The following is a 21503-nucleotide window of genomic DNA, read 5'->3' as shown; positions in this document are numbered from 1 at the left end:
GAACAACAGGGCATTGTTGGTGTCAGTTGTTTTGCTCTCTAATCTCCTCTTGTTTATATAACCACAGGAAGGTATTAATATCCCTATTCCCTGTTCATTTTGAGAAAACTTTTATATATCAGAACCACTGATAGGTTTTTCAGAAAACTGTTAGGATTTAGAAGACATTAGTAAGTCGGCCTCAGGTCTTAATGGGTTAAAAAATGGATGAACTTGAATCTAAAACCACTGTTGGATCATATATACACAGTAAGAGAAATACTGTCATTTAGTAGAGATGTACCGACTCAGATACCAATAACTTGCGTATCAGTTGATAGCGATTACCGATCTGAGGGGGTCCTTGAGGGGGTTCAAATGGACCCTTACAGGTCTGTAACTCTGAGAGTGTACGGGTCCATTTGTACACTCTCAGAGTTATGGGGTCCTTGAAATGAAAAGGTTTGAGAACCACTGATCTAGGAATAGATACAACAATGTAAATATATAAAACAGTAGTGCAACATCAACTGAATTAGCATTCAAAATACAAAATCATTTGATTTCTGTAAATGACATCATCATGTGAACACATTATGTGGTATGGGAATGACATATAGGGTAACTCGTCGATACCGGTACCAGCGTTTTAGGCAGTATCGGCAGCTTTTCCGGTGTCGTTATCGGAACAACTCTATCATTTAAGAAGCTTTTTTTGTAACTTATTCCTTTTGAAAGTTCATGAAGTTCTGACGGGGCAATACAAAATCGGACCATATGTTTTGGGATAATCTGCTCAATGTTTCTTTTGCTAGCCTTCTGCGTCGTGCACAATTTTATTCCCCACGCACTACCAGCAGAATTAGCTTACATTGTGGTGCTCTGAACGCAATAATATAGCTGTGTAGCTGAGTTTGCACACTTTGCCATCGTGAGTGGAATGTCTCTGCCAGCCAGGTCCTGCCAGGATTATCAGCCACTGTCTCGGCTGGGCCGTGCATACGTACGTTCACACCGTACTGATGCCGGTGTCTTGTCTGCAAGGCTGATTTCCCTTGATGATGAGTGGCAGGTCCCCCGTGCCGGAATCAGCCTGGACGTTTGGGATATTAGAGTGATTATGCAAATGTAGAACAGGCGGCGGGGGGGGGGGGGGGGGGGGGGGGAGACGGCGCTGCGGTGGGCGGCGGTGTCCCGCATCCCATATTCTGTGTTTCATCCCGATGAGCCGCCGTCAGGTGTCAATCCCACCGAGGAAATTGATAAACGGAGAGAGAGAGACAGAGACGCACACAGTGGAAATTTCTCAGGTCCCCTGAGGCGACATTATAAAGGAGATGTTTTATTTATTTATTTATTTATTTTTCATCATCGCTCACCGCTCAACGCTGGCCCTAAACAGATGCGTAAAGCCCCTGATTTATACACGGGTTGTGCATTGTGTCTGACACCCAAAAATAGTCGATAGGCCTATACAAAACTCACAACGTGTGACTTTGTAGATCTGCAATTGTTGGGGTTAGACACCCTGCCGCGAAACTAAGTGTAACGTCTCTGTCGGGTGGAAACCTCATATGTCCAAAACTGTTACTTTTCAGGATTAGAATTCAAACATATAAAAAATAGCAGATCTACAAGCTCAAAATGCGTCGCTTCGCACCGCCTTTCGACTTTGTAGATCTGCTACTTTCGATGCTTTTGTGTGACGCTGTAGTATGATCAAGTAGGGCGTTGATTTACACAGAAAACACAAAAAGTTAGAACATGGAGAATACAGACAATTGCATTTGGAGCTCACCTGTTTGTATACAGACATACAGTATACAAACTCTACCACTATACAGTAAGTAGTGCCACAGAATGAGCTGGATAATACATTTCTTAGCAAGAGTTAAAGTCCAAGGGTAAACGCATTAACCCATTCAATCCGGGAACGCATCTCTGTCATTTTAGATTGCTTTGCCGCGCTATGAGCTTGTAGATCTTTTTTTTCTTCTTTTTTTTTTATGTTTGCAAATCTTTGAATATATATATTTTTTTTTTAAAGCGAACTCCAATATTTGCTTCTGAGGGGTCCCTGATACAAAATATTATGGTGGCCAAATACATATCATTTTGGGGGTCCTCAAAAGTTTGAAAACCACTGATATATTAAGCAAAGATTTGAGTTAAAAATGTTTCTCTTTAAAAAATATATATATAAAAAAAATGTGCACACAGTTTTTCTAAAAATAGCAGATTGACAAGATCTACAAGCTTATAGCCGCGCTATGAGCTTGTAGATCTGCTATTTTTTATATATTTTTGAAATCTTAAAACGACACAGATGCGTTCCCGGATTGAATGGCTTAAAGTGGATTTAAAAGGAATCCGTGCTGGTGGAGGAGAAAACGCTGAAGTCCAGAGAGACGGACAGAGGGGTTGTGAAGAGCCAAGGATGCGCAGACTAGAGGGAAACTGCTCGGCTTTCCGCGCTGCGCGGTGACGGCGGACCTCACGGCGAGGTTAACTGCTGGGTAATTGAAAAGCAGCCTCTGCATGTGACCGCTGTTTACTGGGTTCACAGCCTATTTATCTGCAGGTTTAACAGATTTTTTTTTACCGCTGACTGTATGCTTTGCACACGGTGTTCTCCAGGAGTGAGTTAGAGCTCGACCGATGCCAGATTTTTGGGTCCGATCCTGATCTTGGAGAGACCTAAAAACCACCGATTACTAATGTTTTGAAAGATACTTTGTCCAAAAGTGCAAAATCTTGAAAATAAGTTTGAAACATAACCCTAAAAGATGATCTGATGAAGGTCGTTAACAGACCGAAACGTTGTTATTCCCACTCAAACTTTTTATTTTTGCGTTTGAAGAGTTTTTTTTGTAAAGTGCATTAACTTCTAAGTGTTGTGTAATACTATTGTAGAAGGATGAGTTGTGCTACGGCGAGGTACAATATCTGTAGGCTTTATTTCTTGGAATGTTTTATACACCGGCTCTCAGGAATGCCATTCATTGAATACCACGTTACGTTACGGGCGATACCAACTACAGGGTGTCCAGGCTAAACCATTACACTGTGTACTGTATCTATGCAGATTACACCACAATAAGCAAACAAATAACTTTTTTGTACTGGTCTCACCAGCGATAGGTTACCCAGTGAGTTAAACACTTAGCATACTCACAGTAGCATCATAGAGAAATAATAATACACAAGTAAGACGCGCGAACGCTGGAAGCGAACGCAGCTCGAAAATAACAATAAGAAGAATCGAAAGGAATGAGCAATTGTAGAGAAGTGGGTGGTACAGTGAAATTAGTGAGAACAGGGCCGCCAGAAGAGTTTGTGAAATGTGTTTGGTTTAGGCATGTTGCAGGCTATTGTGTATTTTGCTACATTCCTGGTGGTGCACTCTGGCGCACTCTGGCGGCTGCTTATAGGCAGTGCACGCAAGTGAGTCACATGGGGGCGCGAGCCAATGAGAGCGTGAACACAGAGACACACACGGACAGAGAGACACACAACCAGAGCACGGTTGCATAGTAAGCTCCACTTGGGCGGAGGCGCGGCTTTGCCGCGCCTCCTTCCGCGCCTCCTTCCGCGTTCGCAAACATTCTGCTATAGTTCACAAATAAGGTGCTCTAATCAACCATATAAGTCTCATAAACAAGTATACTCACAGACATTGCGTCTTAATAAGCATGTAAAGAGGATGGAGACAGATGAACAATTCACACTGACACATTTAGTGGCACATTGCAGCCATGAATTCTCTTCCTGGTCTGAGAACAACATCCTGTCTAGACAGGAAATTAAGTCAGTACTGATTTTAACATGTAACTGCCAGCAGGGGGCTCCAAAACAACAAACAGTCTATTCAGTCCAGAACACTCCCCGTCTGGGGTCTTTTAATGAGCCCAAATAAACTTTACTTATCACTAGCGTTTTCAGAAGACAAAAGGACCACCTAGGAGACGGGTTGAGAGAACACTTTTAATGCCTCCACCTTTCTCATTCTTCTGTCTTGGAGAGGTTTTCCTTTTGGCCTGGTTGTCCTTCATCAGGACTACGTCCTCTTCCTTGGGATTAGGCCTGTTTTCTTGCCATTTGTGGCACTGAAGCGTGCTTAGGTACTTCCGACACCTGATCCAAAATGTCCAATGATCCAAAAAAGATTTCTACTTTCCCAGATTCTCCAAGAGGAGGAGGAGGAGAAGAGGCACTGGTTTTCTGGATCAACACAGCTGGAGTCGGGATAGGAGGTGCTTCTGAGTCCTTTGAGACTTCTGTGGTATTAGCTGTGATCAGCTGACATATCTCTGAGTCAGTAAGAGGGTTGGCAAGGTCAAAGGTCTCTTTAGGTTCTGAAACATGAAGGGAAGGATACTGGAGGAAAGCTGGTTCGGGCAGCCAAGTTGTGCTGCTAAGGCAGGCTGCAGTGACTGACCTAGGCCTTTGGTCAGCTGGGTTGTGTTCTGTGGGAATGTCCATTAACTGAGGTTTGTGGTCGCTGGCTGACTGATGGAAGACTGACTGGCCCAAACTCTCGCCAGTGTCTGTCACTGAGCGATGTGTGGAGAGGTCCGTGCTGAGGGGAAGGCAGGTGATCTTCTCTTTCACTTGGACTGCCATTTTCTAGGATAAAAGTCTTGAAGGTGTTTACTTGAGCTGGTCTGCGTGCAGTCTGTGCACCTCCGAGATATACATTGCCAACGATGACCCACCCCAAGTCGAGCCTTGGGCGTTGTGTGGGCCATTTATCTGCTCCCGTGCCTTATGCACTTGCAGTATATCTCTTCCCAACAGCAGAAGAATGTCTGTATTTGGATCGAGGGGAGGGATCTCCCCGGCAATGTGTTTAAGGTGGCTGTGGTGAAGAGCTGCACTTGAGGTGGGAATCTCAGAGCGGTTGTTTGGAACCTGGTTGCATTCCAGAAGTGTTGGAAGTGGGAGACTAATCTTCTCATCCACTGACTCGATCATGAAACCACAGGTCCTTCTGCCTGCTGTCTGCTTGAGCCCTGCACACGTCTTCAGTGTGTATGGTTGTGGATTTCCTTTGATATTAAAGAGTTTGAAGAATTTGGATGTAGCCAGGGACCGATTGCTTTGGTCGTCTAGTATGGCGTACATCCGTTTCGATTCCTCACGATGTCCTCTGGGAAACACGTTGACAAGGCACATCTTTGAGCATGCTCTTTCGCTCACTCCGTCTTCACGCACCTCAGTGCACTTGGAGGTAACTTCGTAATTGTCAGATTCGTCAGGCTCCCCGCCGTGCTCTGAAGCGGGAGAATCTGACCTTCGCCTCCAAGGAGCTGGGCCTGGATGGAATGCTGAAATGTGGTGGTTGCTCTCACATTCCTTGCATTGTATTTCTGCTCTGCATTCCTTCGCAAGGTGACTTGTGGATGAGCAGCACCGGAAACATATATAATGCTCTTTCAGGAACAGTTTGCGGTCTTCATAGCTCTTCTCTCTGAAGGCCCTGCATGTCTTTAGTGGATGAGGCATATCACGGTGGATAGGGCATTGCTTGGTGAGATCTACATCTCCTTTTTGAACCTCCTTTTTGCCTGTAGGTGAAACTTGGGTGTTGTGGACTGCTACAGGTGTCCGATCATACTTGTCTGACTGGTCTCTCTTTGCAGGGGTTGACTGGAAGGAGATGGTATTAAAGCTGGGGTCTGTTCTAGCTCTAGCCTCAGTGCGGATGAAGTCCACAAACACACTGAAAGGTGGGAAATGAACTTTGTATTGAAGCTTATACTTTGACCCAACCGACATCCACTTTTCCTGGATCCCTTGTGGAAGCTTCTCTACGATCGGGCTGACTCCTCTGGAGTTATCTGGGTAGGAGAGGCCAGGTAGGTTGCCATCCAGTTTTGCGGCTTCCACCTCCATCAACAGATCCCCTAGCTCTCTGAGTTTCTGTGGGTCTTTGTATGACACCTTCGGAAAGTTGTCCAGTTTGGCGAAGAGGGCATGTTCGATAGCCTCGGGTGAGCCATAGGTTTCTTCCAACCTTTCCCATGTCATTATTAAGCCTCTAGATGGGTATCTGATATTAACAGCCTTCATCCTGCGTGCATGTTCAGATGATTGTTTGCCAAGCCACTTGATGAGAATGTCTAGCTCTTCTCCTGGTGAGAGGTCTAGGCCAGCAATGGCACTTAGGAAGGATGATTTCCAGGCCCAATACTTCTCTGGCTTATCATCAAAGGCAGTTAGCCCTGTCGTTACCAGCAGGCAACGAGCCATATATTTGGCTATGTCAAAGGTGGTGATTTGGCCACCCTGGTTATGAGTCCCAATAGGGTTGTGGTGGGGTTGGTAGACGGCAGACTGTTGCTGGCTGTGTTCTTGCTGACCGTCTCCATGCTGCTGCTGCTGCTGCTCATGACTATGTTGACCGGAATCGGGTACGAAGAGCTGTTGACCGCCCATGCTTGGTGGTGCAATGTTTTGCACTTTTTCTGTTTTTCATGTGTCTATGAGGTTGATAGAACTTCATTAAGCCCCCTGGTAGTGTTTTTATGGTGTTTTATCTCTTCTCTGACTATTTTGAGTTTCTTCCTGGAGGCTGAAACCTTGAGGGTCAAACGTGCCAATAGAAAAACAGCCATTTAATGACACAGTAAAAATATACCCTCCCCCTCATTATCATAACAAAACAGGTGTGGGCATGAGGAGGAGGAGGGACTAGGACAGGTGGGTGGTGCTAAGGTGGTGGAGGAGGTGCTAAGGTGAGAACCAGGTATACTTAATGAACTGGAAGCGTGTCCACATAAAAACATAATTTTAACACTTTCTGTACACTTTTTTGAAAAAAATCTTCCTCCTAGTATAACCATAATACCTGATGATTATGTTTTAGGGGGGGGGGAATCACTGAAAATCACAGCACCCCGTCTTTAACCACTTATTATGCCATATAAAAAAGAAAATAGCCGATTTGCAAGCTCTCAACGTTTAGCAATGCGCTGCGTTGTAAGCTTGTAGATACTGTAGGCTATTTTTCTAAATGTGTATGGGTTTTTTTTGTTGCCCAAAATAGGCACACCGTGTTGAATCAATCAAGTCAAATAATGGCCTCTCGAGAGTCAACCACCTATGGATTCCGTGCTTGTCTGTCTGTCTGCCTTTCTCTCTCAGCTTTCATAATTAGTACGGTACATACCGCTGCTGGTGAGAAAGTAACTCTATATGTGTATCACTGATGGTTTCCTTTCTATTGATGTATTGATAGTTTCATGCGAGGGTGGAAAAAGAAAGCTCATTAAACGTAAACATTATACGAGCTGCTTTCAGATGCGCAAAGCATCCAATCTTCACACGACTACTGCCATCTGCATGATGAACGTTGAGTATCGCGTTTTCTCGTTAACAGTTTGGTTAACCCATTAAGACCTGAGGCCGATTCTAAGAATGTTTTCTCAATCGTAACAGTTTTCTGAAAAAACGTATGTTGCTATATACTGTATCAGTGGTGCTCAAACTTTTTCATGTCAAGGACCGCCGAAATTATATGTATTTGGCCGCGGACCCCCCCATCTCAAAATGTTTTGTTCCAGGGACACCCAGAAACAGAAAATATTCGAGTTAAAAATATATATGTATTCAAAAATTTCCGCCAATTCCGTCAGCAATAGCAGATTTACAAGCTCATGAGCTTGCATGATCTGCTATTTTTGAATATCCAAAGTAAAACATATGGCTAAAATCTAAAACGACACAGATGCTTTTCCTGGTTTTAATGGGTTAAAGTCGGCGCGTTGTGATCTATCTCCCTGAATACTTAGCATACAAAAATAATATAGCGATCATTAGACACAAACTAGTGTGTGAATTCTTGCTCTTTACTGCAGTGCACACGCACACATCCAAATGGGGTTTATTTCCACAGACATCCGACTGATTTCTTTTTTTGGTAGAGCCACAGTCACATTTCCCACAATGGCTGCAGGATTTTTTTTTACGGACTCAAACTTTTACATCGCTGCACTGAACATTCACTTTGCATCGGTGTCTGTCTTTGCCAGGATTCTTCTTGACACATGGAGAGCTGCTGTCTTCCAGACTACATTTTTCCTTGTCAGACCAAATCTTCAGTATTCTCCTTTTTTTCTTGCCATAACAGGCAGCAAGATTTAAAATATGGGTTGTTTTGGGGAACCTTAAGGCCCAGTCATACTTTGTCTAGTGCCGAAAATAGCCAACCTCTGCAAGCTTTCAATGTGGCGCTAGGCCTGTCACAATTGTGATCAGGCGATTATGTAATAAATAATTGCTAATCACTAATTGCTAATCGCTATGCTTTGCATGGTATTTAGAATGGCTCCGTTCATCTGTATGAAAACAGCAGGATGAAAAAACTCACAACACGTGACGTGTTGTGAGTTTTTGATCTGATATTTTTGGTGTATAACGCAATTAAGTATAACGTCTCTGTCGGGTGGAAACAAAAATGTTACTTTTCAGGACTCTAATTCAAAAACGGCAAAAGGAGCAGATCTACAAGCTCGTTGCGAGCTAGTAGGTCTGCTACTTTTGATGCTTTTATGTGACGCTGTAGTATGATCAAGTAGGATGCAGTCTTAATTTTGTCGACTAAGACTAAAAGACTAAGGTTTTGATATTTAGTCGACCAAGACTAGACTAAGACTAAACAACAAATTTCAGAAGACTAAAATAGGACTAAAACTAAATGGTGTGTTATTCAAAAGACTAAGACTAAATCAAAATTAGCTGTCAAAATTAACACTGGGGACACTAATTTACGACAAAACACAAAGTTAGAATATGGAGATAAGAGGTTTCTGTCAGACAGCAACGATAAGTGTCCGAGAATTGCATTTGGAGCTCACCTGTTTGCATACAGACAGCATATAAACACGTAAAAGTATATGGCCTGTTTTGCTCATAGTACATTATTTATTTTGATTATTGGTACTGGTCATTGTTAGTAATATGCTTTTGTCTATTCGTTTCTTTCTCTTTACAAAGTTTAAAAGGCGAAATATGTACTTGTTCAATGCCAACAACACAATAATGTAATTTATCACAATTAATTGTCAACTAAAATGTCATTATTGTGACAGTCCTAGTCGCCTTGTGAGCGTCTGCTGTTCAACGGAGCATAAATGAGGCATTACATCTATGGCTTTGCTACAGATGGCATGGCTGACAATCCTAATATTATCTGTAGTCGTGTGTGTTTGTGTTTCAATGTGTATACAGTAATGCACATGTGTTTGCATAGTGCAGGTAAAAAAAAAAGAAAGAACTACATATTCGAAGGGATTCCTCTTATTAAGACATTTTTATTCATTTATTTGCTGAATTATTGATTGCTGCGCTGTAAGCAAGATTGTTGCCTCTGGAAATAAAAAGATGAGTCGTCCCCATCAATAAAATATGGAGGCAGAAAAGAGAAAACAACTATTCCCCGAGGATAGGTCTTTAGCTGCGGGAAGGGGATACAATAACACCCGGTGGGTGTGAGTGAGAGAGCTGTTTCAGGAGAGGATAGAGAGAACACTCTCTCTCTAGGTGGCCATTCAGTCTAAGCGGGACGCGGCGCTAGACGTGATCAATCACACGCACTCAGAATCGCAACGCCAATCAAAACATCTCAGGGGTGGGAAACAGTGTCTTTACCATCGACCGGTCGGTCCTCCCAAGGGGGCCTTTTTTTGGTCGATGGTGGAGCAATTTGAGAACCTGCTAGACAAAAACATCCATTCATATATCGTTGTGCGGTCCACTTGTGCTTCAGGGCTTGCTGGTTTGAATATGAACCAGCGTATCAGCATATCAACCAGTATGTGAGCATATCAGTGGGACAGGTGTGTTCACTGTTTAGTACTAGACCAGTGGTGGAAAAAGTACTCACATTTGATACTTAAATAAAAGTATCAATACTGCAATGTAGAAATATCTGTTAAGAGTAAAAGTCTGGAATTAAAAATTTACCTGAGTAAAAGTACAAACCATATTGGTTTAAAAATATACTTAAAGTACCAAAAGTTGAAAGTACTCATTATGCAGAATGTCCCATTTCACAAGTTTTCAAATGTGTAAAAGGTAGACTAATCTTTTGAAAATAGCAGATCTACAAGCTCACAATGTGTCGCATCGCGACCCATTGTGAGCTTGTAGATCTGCTATTTTCAAAGACTTGTCTACCTTTAGACAAGTACAAGTAGACAACTACAAGTAGACAAGTAGACAACTACCTTTACTTGTCTAACTTTTTCTAAATGGCCGAAATGTATATAGAGCTGAAGTGGTTAGTTTATGTTTTGTAGTAATAATCAAAATCTACAAAGTAACTAGTAACTAAAGTTTTCAAATAATTGCACTGGAGTAAAAGTACAGTATTTGCCTCTGAGATGTAGTGGAGTAGAAGTAAAATTACAGACAATTGGCAACACTAAAGTAAAGTACAAAATACCTCAAAATGTTACTTAAGTACAATACTTGAGTACATGTACTTAGTTACTTTCCACCACTGGGTACAGGTGTGTTAAATGTTTAGTACTAGACTACTACTACTTTTCAACCACAGCTAACGAGACGAAATCAGATCGAAATCGTATTGAGAACGGCTTCAGGAAGAGGCACCAAATAGACAAAAAGACCATTTCCATGCAGAATGGGAAGAGAACACGCTGTTTGTCTCGTCTAATGGAAAATGTCTTTCTCTCATCTGCAACATGCGATGGTGAAGAACGGAACCTTTGGAACAACACTTTCTGACGGACCACAAAATCATTGGACAAGTATTTTTTTTCCAGTCGTCAGTGAACTGAGTTAACCCATTAAGACCTGACGCCGATTCTACAAAATTTCACACTGTTTCATGTCAAGGACCCCCAAAACTATGTTTGTGGCCGCAGACCCCCATCTCAAAATATTGTTCCAGGGACCCCCAGAAGCAGAGATTTGAGTTACAAAAGTTAGCTTTAAATATATATATATTCAAAGATTTGCTAAAAAAAATAAAAATAGCAGATCTACAAGCTCGTAGCGCGGCACCGAGTGCCGCGCTACGAGCAGATCTGCTATTTTTGAATAGCCAAAGAAATCTAAAAATGACACAGTTGCGTTCCGGGTCAAAGAAAGTGAACTGAAAATCTCAACAAGCAACACTAACGGTGTGTTTTCATAAAGCCGGTTGGTTAAAGTTAAAGTGGCCGTACTTCAGCCTCCTTTCATGTGTGTGCACGAAAGGAAAGCAATCGCTCACAATGTTGCCACTGAAGGACAAGATGTGAGCGCATTTTCCATGCGTACATACATCACAACATTCACGAGTCTCTGCAGAAGACACTGAATGTGAAGGACGTGGTGGATGTTTCCCTGAAGGTTGCGTGTTCCATTCACGCATGCTTACATCTGTGTTTTTTTTTTTCTCACATGAAGACTTTCAACACAACTGACTGATCAACAGTGAAATATGACCACCTCCATGCCTCTTGAGAATTGCAACCAGCAGCTATACCAACTTGGCGGTTAACTCATTAACCGCCAGAGTTAACCCATTAAGATCTGGGACACATCTGTGTCATTTTTTGAGCTAAAAAGCATTATTTTAAAGGAGCTACACCATGAATTTAAAAAAAATATTTGATATTTAATATCATATGGTGTATGTCCCTCAAACCTTTTTCAAAAGGTTTGAGCCTAAATCATCACTCAGATATACTCATCCCAAGTCAATTGTCTCTGGCTTATACAGCACTTTCAGCTGCAATACCAAAACGTCCTCTTGGGCAGGGGGGGGCTACTGAGCAATTCTGTCTGTTTTATTATTAAAAAATATTAAAAAATTATTTAAAAAAAAAAAAAAAAAAATCCGAGCCCGAAGTATTTGTTCGTAGACCTCCACTTAGGGGGGGTAGAAAAAGTTTCGGAGCGATTCGGGCACTTTTCATTTAACATTGGGTTTGCCATCATTAATGTTTGTGACATCATAAACATTTCCATTCTGAGATCGCCTGTTCAGACACGCCCATTCTGGAAATCCATGAAATGAGAAGGAATGACTGAATACAAGAGACACTGGGGACCCCAAAAAATGCAAAAAAACTAGAAAAAAGTGATTTTCATGGTGTAGACCCTTTAAACTTTTCAAAAATAGCAGATATACAAGCTCATAGCGTGGCACCGAGTGCCGCGCTATGAGCTTGTAGATCTGCTATTTTTGAAAAATCGTGAAAATGTGTGCAAATCTTTGAATATATATATTTTTAAAGCAAACATTTGTAACTCAAATCTTTGCTTCTGGGGGGTCCCTGGAACAAAATATTTTGAGATGGGGGTCCGCAGCCAAATACATATACATTTTGGGGTCCTTGACATTAAAAAGTTTGAAAACCACTGACATAGCAACATACGTTTAAAAAAAAAAAAAAATCGGATTTAGAAGTCGTTTTGTAGAATCGGAACCTCAGGCCTTAATGGGTTAAACATCATCTATGGCTGCCCTTGCCTGCGGTTCCGAGCGTTTTCGCTAACCTTTGAAAAATCATAGAATATTGTTCTTCACAAAGATTCACCCGCTGATCGCTTTAAAAGACATAGGCGAGTCTCGTAGAATCGGAGGGAAAAAAAGTGTGCTGCCGCGATAATCCAATCCATAGTAGTAGCCAGTTGTATGTGGCTTGTTTTCTCCAAAAAGAAACAGAAAGCAGAGATCTTTTTATTTTTCTAAATCCTTTAATATTATAGAACGGACGGGGCTGGGTTTGTGGTGATCAGAGCATTATTTTACACTTTGGCTATTCAAAAATAGCAGATCTACAAGCTCATAGCGCGGCACAGAGTGCCGCGCTATGAGCTTGTAGATCTGCTATTTTTTTTAAAATCGAGAAAATGTTTGCAAATTAATATATTTATATTCTTTTAAAAATAACTTTTTTAACTCAAATCTTTGCTTCTGGGGGGTCCCTGGAACAACATATTTTGAGATGGGGGGTCGGCGGCCAAATACATATACATTTTTGGGGTCCTTGACATGAAAAGGTTTGAGAACCACTGATATAGAAACATACGTTTTTCAGAAAACTGTTGGGATTTAGAAGACGTTAGTAAGAATGGGCCTCAGGTTCTTAAAGGAGCATTTCACCCCTGGAAGAAACTGCAATCACTCAATGGTAATAGTATTTGTAGTAGATAACAGTAGCACAATTTAAAATTTGCACCCTATGGCCAGAAAAATAATGAAATCTGTGTGTTTGACTAGGGTTTGACTGGACTGCTGCATTACTACAATGACCATAATGCTTTGGTGCCTTGTGGCAGGGGAGGTTCCATGTGGGTGTGATCTCCAACAATAACATCCAAACAGCATGCCAGTGTCGCCATGTCTGCTTATTATAAGCGGCTTCTTTCTAAAATGTAGTTGATATTTGGGCTTGTTTCCAAATGTTTTGATTGCTGTTTAAACCAGTGGTTCTCAAACATGTTCATGTATTTTTCCACAGACCCCCATCTGAAATTATAATTTGTGGCAGGGAGCCCCTAACAAATATGTGTCAAAAATATTCCACATTTTGAAAAGCAAATAAAAATATTTTGCAAAAAAAAAAAAAATCCACATTTTGGACTTTTTCCCCCTCAAGATTTTTTTGTAAATAGCAGATCTACAAGCTCACAATGGGTTGCGAAGCGTTGTGAGCTTGTAGATCAGCAATTTTCAAATATATAATATCCCATGTCTAGGTAAAGTGCTCTTGGCATAGTTATTTTTCTTTTGGGCTTGTTTTCATAGACCTGGCTGCTTATTTCTCTCACAATATCTGGCAACACTGGCTGTCCTCGCAAACGTTCATCTAGTTACATATATGTCCAAGGATTCGTTAGTGATGTCATATCACTGGGACATCCTTAGTATCTTCATGCAGTTTCACTTCCGTGTCGCATAGTATTGACATCACTGTCACATCCTTGGTATTATGATCCTAGCCTTTCGTGACGGTGTTTGTTTACCAGCGCTGCTACTCCACGCTGTATTTTTTTTTTCAAGCTTGCGCTTATGAAACACTACACAGGATTATTATTTCATGTCAACATTCAAGTACAACTATCAGAAGATAACTCAGGTAAAGTAATGCCTCACTCTGCAAGGGCCGCTGGCCGCAGCTAATGGGAGTCGCCGAGTGGGGAAAGAAGGTTGAACAAAGTGTTACGGACACCCCATTGGGGCTGTCTTTTGAGATGGTCTGACTGAGACACGCCGAGACATGTAGTGCGGAAAGGAATGAGACCAATCTCTCATGACGCAAATAACGTCACGACGTTTGCGAAGATTACTACATATCTAAAAACACAGATTATTCACAAAAAAAACCCAGGATCTTGTTTCTTGACTCCTAAACTTCATTAAAAGACCGAAAACTTCTTCCAGGGGTGAAATGGCCCTTTAATGGGTTAACAGACTGGCTGCTAGTTCCCACTCGTGTTTTGCCGCCATAGACGGCAACAGAAGTTACATTGGATTTCATGTGATCTTTCTGCAAGACAGATTATTTATTTTTCATTTTAGATTGAAGTCCAACTTTTATACCTGCTTTTTTTCCCCCTCCAGAATAGTAGTGCAACATATGTATTCTGTGGTGTTGTGTAGTCAACGAAACATCAGAAACTGTCTTTTTTTTTTCAAGATTCAGTAGCCAAAGTGCTATCATTATTTAAAAAAGTCCCACAAATTATTTATGCATTATTGTTTTCTCCCCAGATAAACATGAAACTGTTGACTTATTCTGTTATAATTATTTTGTATTTATTTAAATGACATTGACTTTTTTTTTGCATTATTCTAATAATTAGCAGCCTATAATAAGCCTCGACCAGCCTTGGAAAATGGCTAAGTAGATATTTTTTTTCAGCCCTGAATTTAGATTATTCTTTGAGACACACATCCGGGTTTTTGACCAATAAGCACCTTTGTTTGGCCCTATTTCGGAAGAATACAGAGCTTCGGTCTGATTCACATCACATCGAGGGAGTCATGCCTTCTCAGTGGTTTGTCTCATTTAGTTTTCATCGGGTCAGAAGAATCGAGTAAACATATTTTGTATTCATATTTTTTGCTTGGTTTTGATTTTTTTTCTCAGGGAATTGAATGCACGTTCGATACAGATTGCAGGTTTCTCCTTTTCCTCTCTGCAGCCTTGATCATTACACACCTACAGTATGAGTAATGACGGCAAACACAAATACAATGCAAGATACGCAAGATGTAGTGACAGGCTTAGTCAGCCCACTGAAAAGCTACACACAATGCAGTTTGAGAAGCAAAAAATGATAGTATTTTAGAAGTGCGCTTGCTGATGACATTTATCTCGTCGTGTTCCTGTATTAACCTGAATAGCTTCCCTGAATTGTTGTTGTTGTTTTTTGGCAAGATCATCACCAGGGAAGAGCTCATCGTCTCACATTTGCAGCACAGAAAGAATGGAGAATGTTCTCTTAACTCATTCACTGCCACTGACGTAATTGACGTAATTTCTCCCGTTTACCAATCCTGCCACTGACGTAAAAAACGTATTTTTTTTTTTTTTTTTTTTTTTTAGTTTTTGTTTCAAATTTGACCCAAAGACCAAGGAGATATGATTGTTTAAAGATCTAGACTCCCATCCACTTCCTTGTTAACTTAAAACTTAAAAAATCTGTATCTCGGCTCCTGAGTACTTTTTTTTTTCGATGAAAAATCTCTGGCAGTGGGCAAACGCGGCCAGCAATAATTGTGGCAGTGAATGAGTTAAGGCATTCAATCCGGGAAAGCGTCTGTGTCATTTTAGATTTTAGTCATAGTTTATACTTTGGGCTATTCAAAAATAGCAGATATACAAGCTCATAGGGCGGCACCGAGTGCCGCGCTACGAGCTTGTAGATCTGGATTTTTTTTTTTATCTTGAACATTTTGTTTAAATCTTTGAATAATTCTATTTTTTTTAAACAACATTTGTAACAAAAATCTTTGCTTCTGGGTGGAATAACATATTTTGATGGGGTCGGTGGCCAAAAACATAACATTTTGGGGGTGACATGAAAAAGTTTTGTTCCAGGGACCCCCAGAGGCAAAGATTTGAGTTAAAAATGTTGTTTCAAGAAAATATATATATTCAAAGATCTGCACTTAATGTTCAAGATTTTAAAAAAAATAGCAGATATACAAGCTCATAGCGCGGCACTCAGTGCCGCGCTATGAGCGTGTAAATCTGCTATTTTTGAATAGCCCAAAGTATAAAATAATGGTTATAGCTATAAAAATCTAAAAATGACACCGATGCGGTCCCGGTCTGAATGGGTTAAGATCATTACGGCGTCCTCTTCCCAGACATCAAATTGCACTCAGCAGGGCCATTTATGATGAAAAACAGCCAGCCGTTTAAATGGGACACGTCGTAAAAAAGAACCCTGTTACATTCCTCCCTTAGGTGCTGTCTCACCAATAGCCAAGAGAGACACTCGGTTCAGCCCCGATGCTAAGGAGGGCAGAGTGAGAAACTTTGCAGCCTCATTTGAATGCAGACCACAAAGACCGAGGAATTCTTACTGATTGTGTGGGCCTAATATTTTCCTTTTGGAAATAGCCTGTAATTAAAAAAATGAAGGATGTAGTCAAGGTGGCTTTTATGTTCACAGCCCTACCTGTACGCTATTAATGTTTCCATAGGAGGCGAGTAAGGGAGCGCTTGTTTTCGGCGGAGCTGACGGAGGCGCAGCCGACTTGAGCCACGAGAGGCGCCGCCGACCGAGCTAAAGTGAGCAAGTCGCCGTGTTGAGCGTTGCGAAAGTCTGCTTCAGCCGACTCTGCGCCGTCCGAGTTATGTACCGATAGGGACAGAATCGTAAATCCTCGCCCCCCCCAACTTTCGGTAACTCCGACATGTCAACGCCGCCCTGCACGCGGTCCATGTGAACTCAGGGGAGCGCTCCGTACCCCCGCTTCATCCAATTTCTAATCTCTCAAGAACAGATTCTGCTCTCCGCTTAAATCTGTCGGGGGGGGGGGGGGGGGGGGGGGTTCGTCATAACGTGTACGCACTGGCCTACAAGTGGGCGTGCCTTCAGATCAGGAAGCAGGCCGCGCTTTACCCAATCAAATGTAGTGGGCAGGATTTACTGTCTGTGCTCTCGCTTCCCACTGAAAACATTTAACTCATTTAACAATAGCGTCCTCGGAGCAGACAAAACCACGGAAAGATATTCACATTTTAACTTGCTCTTTCATCATAGAAACAAGTGGGCTTATAACCAAAACGATCCATGTTCTCTGGGAGAAGTGGTGTTAGTGTTCCGTGTAGAAATATTGTTAGTGGGAATGAAAACATAAGCGCACCACCGGAAGTGGAGCACTGAGGGCAGACCAAAAACCCTGGTTTCCTTGCGCACGGGTGCTCCGTTCAGCTCCCCCCAGAGCCAAGTGAAAGAGTAAAAAACAGCAGAGGGTGCTGTTTTTCCTTTTTATTTGGCAATGGGTTCCCAGATTGGCCAATTACAAGCCGCGTCTCGTGTCTCGCCTCCTATGGAAACAATACTCACCGTTGTGGTTTCCCTCTCGAGGGAGTGTGTAACCCGGTAAACCTTTCGGTTCATATTTTCCACTTCAAAGCAATCTAGTCGATCACAGCGCAGACCAAATCCTCCTCTCTCCATCCAGTCACTGCCACACCTGACAGACTGCCATAATTGACTGTGCTGATGGAATTGTGGCTGGCGCCACTGATGTGCCAGGTGCTTACTTTCACCTCGTTATGCACATGAATATGGAAATCCCAGGAAACTAAACGAACCCGACCGACCCCCTTGTGAGTGTGTGTTCTTTTTTTTAAATGGAAATCGTGGTTTTAGAGGCAAGCCATTTATGACTGTGATGTTTGTTGTGCTTGGAAAAGCACATGTTTCTTTCTTGGCCAGGTTGACTAATACCAACTATGCATGACATTCAAGATGAAGCCTCTCTAAAATAGCCTTTAAAACTGTTTTAATGGTGTGCTGTATCAGAGCATCCCTAGGTAGCTTGGGATCAATACCATTTTCAAAGGTTATCTGATCCGGTCTGGAGCGGAAATAACTTAACGTCATCAGGCGTCCGGATTCAAGTGCGCCGTGCACCGCCAAAAGGATTCCCCTAGTTTAAAATGTGTTTAAATGGGTATAATCGCTTCGTTTCTTTTGGTATAATAATCGTTTGGTGAGTCCATCTTGTATTCTATCTCGCAGCGCGACTAGCGAGACTAAACTAATTGATTTGCATGATGTGGTAAATGGTGCATTTATATTTATTGATTTCAGCTGTTACAATTCCAAACATGCAGACATAGCTTTAATTACTTCAGTCTATATTAGTAGCTTAATGACTTAAAATTATATTGTCGTCTTCATGTCCAACGTATTTAGGTATCTGAAAACCACAGACTTAAAGGTTCTATTGCACTTTTGTAGTTGCCAACAACGCCATATTGTAGATAGTTTGTTGTTCCAGAGATGAGAATGAATGGTTGTAGAATGAATTGAGTCATCACTAGTCAGTGAGGTTTCTTTGCTTCCGATTTATTCAGAGTACAAACAGCAGCCAACCATCTCCACAGCCTAACGGCCTGGAGTGGCACACACACTTAGACACAAATCAGTATGGTCTTTATAGCATAGAGATCTAAAGAGGGTACATGTGGGTGTGTGAGCTTTCAAAGGTAAGACCCCACCCCCTGCCCAAGACATTTGCAACTTATCTGGGGCAGGAAGGGGGATGGAGACACATACATACAGTAGACCTCTGTCTCCCAGGTAAACAACAAAGAGAATGTTAATTGTACCCCCACACCCAGCTCAGACAAACAGGCACCTCTCTGTCTAAATCCTCTCTCCTCTCCAGTCTGACTGTAGGCTACTTGTAGAGTATGGCTCAAATGTGTATATCATATTATGAAATATACCTCAAGTTCATAAAGTTAACATAAGTATAACAAAATGCATTTGAAATTAAAAAAATATGTTACCTTTCAGTATTCCAATTCAAAAATAACAAACAGAAATTCTGTATTCCAATTAAAAAATAGCGACACCGAAAACCATAAAGGGACCAACCTGCTCATCGGGAGCAATTAGTGGTTCAGCGTCTTGCTCAAGGATACTTCGACATGAACTCTGGGGGAGCCCGGGATCGAACTGGGAACCTCACGGTTCCCATCCGGCCGCTCTACAGGCCACTCTACCCCTGAGCCACTGTGGGCAACAAAAACAATGCATCGCCAACTGCAAGACCCACCACCGGAACACGTTCCCCCCCGCTTTTTTTCCAAAACCGGATCACACGACTCAGTTTTTAAATGAATACCAGGCTTGCTTTCCTCCGCATTGGAAAGCCTGGAGACACGAGGTTAATCCCTAGGTAACAAGCCGTGTTTTAGCTAAAGCTTTATTAACAGTTTGCAAAGACAAGGACAGGGAAATACAGTTCAATTCCAGGTCTGTTAAGAGGATTTTAAACCCAAGAAAGCACTATGGCTTGTTTCCGTTGGGGTCCTTTAATATTAATTTAATATTAATATTAATATACCCATATTGAAGTATAGGGGGACAAAATTGATTCTTCAACCCCTATATGGAAAACCAGTTATAAACCCATATACAAAAAGGCATGGGCCCGAGAGCCCCGTTCTCTCAAACCAGCCAACCTGGTTGTTCCACAACAACAGTTGAAACTTAATGTACATCTTGCAGTACGGGCGGCGGCGGCTCGCCCCGGCAACCTATCGGGGCCGGCAGGGATTGGTCGGGTCCTTATCTTGATAGGATGGTTTGACAGGTACTGCATCACATTAAAGGCCTTACCAATCTTCCCTGTCACATAACACAGCAGGAGGCCCATAGATAGGGGGGCTTGTAGACATCATGCACCACACTGCTGCTGCTTGCTTCACTTATTCCCCCTTCCCACCCACGTGCTTGCTTATACGCAATGCCCGCACACGCTCGCACACACACACACACACACCCCTGCGCACATGTCAGAGTGCATAAACCCTTTAAGCCATTCAAACCGGGAACGCATCTGTGTAACCACGTTAAACATTATTTATACTTGGGCTATTCAAAAATAGCAGATCTACTCATAGCGCGCACCAAGTGCACCAAGTGCCGCGCTATGAGCTTGTAGATATGCTATTTTTGAAAAATCATGAACATTTGTGCAAATCTTTGAATATATATATTTTTAAAGCGAACATTTGTAACTCAAATCTTGGCTTCTGGGGGTCCCTGGAGCAAAATATTTTACAAATGTTTGCTTTAAAAAATATATTAAAGATTTGCACAACCTTTCACGAATTTTCAAAAATAGCAGATCTACAAGCTCATAGCGTGGCACTCGGTGCCGCGCTATGAGCTTGTATATATGCTATTTTTGAATAGCCAAAGAAATCTTAAAATGACACGGATGTGTTTTCCGTATTGAATGGGTTAAGGTAAAAGTAATTTCAGCAGTGAATCCATTTTTACTATCTATCACGTTTTTCATTATCAAGATACATTCTTCATGTGGTGTCTACCTTGGAGACAAAGATTGCCTTTACCTGCAATTTTTCATGAACACAACAACTTCTGTCCCCAGTAACCTCAACAAGTCCATGGGGTTCAGGTCGTGTGTGTGTTGGTTGCGCTGTCATGTAGACACCCTCCCCCCAAATAATCATATTTGAACTGGGGACCCCCCAAAATAACCCCCCCCCCCCACCCTGACAAGCACTTGGAATTGTAGGAGTTGAGGCATTACATTTAGTTTGACTCGGTTCCACAGATAAATATTGTGAAAATACTAATAGCTGATCTACAAGCTCACAACGCCTCGCATTTGCGAGGCTTTGTGAGCTTGTAGATCAGCTATTTCCCACAATATTTGCCTCTTTCTTATGTTATTTAACAATTCGGCCAATGTTTGACCAGTTTTTGGGCGGTGTAGCCCCTATAAGTGGGGTTGGGACACCTCATTAGCTGTATTGTGATTGGCTCATTAGTACACCCCTAGCTGTACTGTGATTGGCTGACTCTATTGGCTGACTCTATTCAGCACTGTGATTGGCTAGCGAGACACATGATGACATTAACTGATTCACTGCCAATCACGTAGATCTACGCGAACCGATTTAAAGCCGCCACGTGCCAATCGTGTAGATCTACGTGAACTAAAAAAAATAAAATAATAATCCAATTTGACCCAAAGACCAAGGAGATATGATTTGTTAAAGATCTAGACTCCTATCCACTTCCTTGTTAACTTAAAACTTTAAAATTCTGTATCTCGGCTACTGAGTACTTTATCTTTTTCAATGAAAAACTCTGGCACTGGCTAAAAAAAATTGAAAATACCTCTGGCAGTTAATGGGTTACTAACCTATAAATAGGATTATGCACTTCAAAAAATCCATATATTTTTTTAAGTGAGCTTCCATCACTATGATGACCACTGTGATGACCACACCGCCCACTTCACACTGGGTGTGATTTTTTTATAGTATAGT

At 41.9% G+C, this 21503-nt stretch overlaps 1 protein-coding gene across 1 annotated transcript in view; it reads left to right on the top strand.

Annotated features, from left to right (window-relative positions):
• Nucleotides 1-21503, top strand: part of LOC308083633 (activating signal cointegrator 1 complex subunit 3-like) — a 256275-nt gene that overhangs the window by 120848 nt on the left and 113924 nt on the right. The window lies entirely within an intron of this gene.

Source organism: Gymnoscopelus braueri, assembly GCF_963280865.1.
Source record: "Gymnoscopelus braueri genome assembly, chromosome: 4".
In the NCBI taxonomy this organism is placed as follows: domain Eukaryota; kingdom Metazoa; phylum Chordata; class Actinopteri; order Myctophiformes; family Myctophidae; genus Gymnoscopelus; species Gymnoscopelus braueri.
This window is presented reverse-complemented; position numbering and strand designations above follow the sequence as displayed.